Here is a 2,335-nt window from a genome sequence, read left to right as displayed (position 1 = left end):
GTTTCATATACAATTCTTTGAGATTCGGTCAATTAATTCGCGAGAAATTGGAAAAATTAGAAAAACCGGTTTTTAGAAAATCGGTAACGAAAAATTATACACTTTATAGCATTCTCCGGAAAATTCTACTCCTGTTTCATATACAATTCTTTGAAATTCGGTCAATTATTTCCGGAAAAATTGGAAGAATTAAAAAAAACTGGTTTCCAGAAAATCGGTAGCAAAAAACTATACACTTTATGGCACTCCCCAGGAAATTCTACCCCTACTTCATATACTTTTGGTAAAAATTCGGTCCACTAACAAATGAGTAGGTGCGCGTAGGTGCGTATGTTGCGTGCGTAGGTGGGAGGGGGGGGGGTAAAACAAAAAAAAGCCGCGACATTTTTATCCCCAGAAAATTCTACTCCTATTTCATATACTTTCGGTAAAAATTTGGTCCACTAACGAATGAGTAGTTCGCGTACATACAGACAGAAGACGGTACTTATATATATATAGATATTGATCAAAATATGTATGATTGACTTTATCGTTATATTTAATGTACCTAGATAATTCATTGTTCCTCAAATAACTTCAATAATCAGAAAATGAATGTTTAATGCTTGAAAATATTTACCTATAAGCTTAATAATTCTTAAAAGTAGTTAACACGTGCAATAATATCGAGAATTATATATCTCAGAAAAATGTTTGCAAATATCATATTTAAAAATTTATGGGCACAAGTGAATATTTATTTACGAGAATATTGTATGTAAAGTTATGTATGTAAAGTTATATATGAATATTGTATGTAACTTACCTCGTGAAACAAGATATTGAAATGCATTTCCAACAATCGGATAACCCGATGGTCCTGGTATAAGATTGATAAGTCGGCCTTTTTGTCCATAATAATGCACATAATAATTAGATATCAGTAGAATAAGGATAAGTAATAGCAATATAATAGTGATCATTATCGGCCGACGAAATAATTAACCAGTTTAAGCAAGTTTTGTTCCCTTCTGCTGTCTTCTTTTATTGTCTAAAAATTCAATTGATTAGAAATCATCAACACATAAAAAGAAGGGGATAAAGCCACAACAGCGTGTGAGTGCCGTAAACTTTTAACTAAAATAATATTTTGTCGAATATTTAGTCTATTATCAGACCATCTTTAATGTGATAAGTTAGGATAACACAAAGACCGGTAAATAAAAAAATAAGAATTTTAAATCACAATAAACGCATTAATCGCATTAGTTCTTATCGCTATATAAAATTCGAATTGAACGCTCATCCTATTTCTTCAATGTATAATATAAAAGTCGAGGAGTAAATTGAAATGAATTACGGATTCACAAATACTTAATAACATGTCATCGAAATAAACGAGTAAGAAAAATATTTTCTGAATATGTACATTAAGTATCGTGATGAGGTGATTATGGTGTTCTATGTAAAAAGAGTCATATTGTAAAATTATCACTTATAATATTGTTATTAGTTGGATATAATGTCATTGACATGTAACATGTTGTTATTTGTGTCCGTTATTTATTTCAGTTTAATTCTCGACTTTTATACTTTGAAGAAATAGGATGTGTGCGTTCGATGCGAATTTTATATTGTTGTAAAAACTAATGCGATTAATGTAATGTATTGCGGTTTTTATTTTTATCTATTTGTTTACTAGACTTTATGTATTATCTTCACTTATTACACTAAAGATGATTTAATAACAGACCGAAACGTTTGTTAAAGTATTATTTTAAATAAAGGTTACTAAGGAACACTCTGTTGTGGCACTATGCTTTCTTTTTATGTGTTGATATCTTCTTTTAGTTTTTAAATTACACAAGTTACTAAATATGTATTTACGGTCTTTATATCTTAATTACGTTTGGTAAGTAAAAAGCGTGTTTAAATACTTTATTAATACTCTACCACTAACAAATTTTAAAGAGATATAATGTATTATTTATTTTATTAAAGAATGTGCATGTGCACAACAAACATTTAAATTTAGTAAAAATTTATTGTTACTATAAAGTGTGTCACAATAAATTGAAGTTCTTATATTAAACGCTTGCGAGTAACTGATCAGTTCTGGTATTGACCTATTGATTATTCGTTCGCTTTTGTGATGTTTTGTTTAATCATTTGAATGACTTGAACAGTCTTCGATAATTATTATTAATAAGCTTTTTATAAAAATTTAAAAAAAAAATTGCTTATATAAGCAATATTAATAATATCATCAATACAAGGGTTATCGAAATGGTTAGAACCATTACAAATGTTGCATATGATTTGCATGATATTACAATGAATGAAGAGGTTAATA

General features: G+C 28.5%; 1 long non-coding RNA gene across 1 annotated transcript; it reads right to left on the bottom strand.

Annotated features, from left to right (window-relative positions):
• Positions 1–808: 808 nt before the first annotated feature.
• LOC112455860 lies at positions 809–2,101 on the bottom strand. The gene is made up of 2 exons (XR_003040898.1): positions 2,035–2,101; positions 809–1,033 (listed from the first exon to the last, which is right to left on the bottom strand). It is a non-coding gene; the product is annotated as an uncharacterized LOC112455860 (long non-coding RNA).
• Positions 2,102–2,335: the final 234 nt, after the last annotated feature.

The sequence above is a fragment of the Temnothorax curvispinosus genome, unplaced genomic scaffold, assembly GCF_003070985.1.
Source record: "Temnothorax curvispinosus isolate PA1 unplaced genomic scaffold, ASM307098v1 QBEX01006424.1, whole genome shotgun sequence".
In the NCBI taxonomy this organism is placed as follows: domain Eukaryota; kingdom Metazoa; phylum Arthropoda; class Insecta; order Hymenoptera; family Formicidae; genus Temnothorax; species Temnothorax curvispinosus.
Note: the sequence above shows the minus strand (reverse complement) of the source record. Positions and strands in the feature narration are given on the sequence as shown.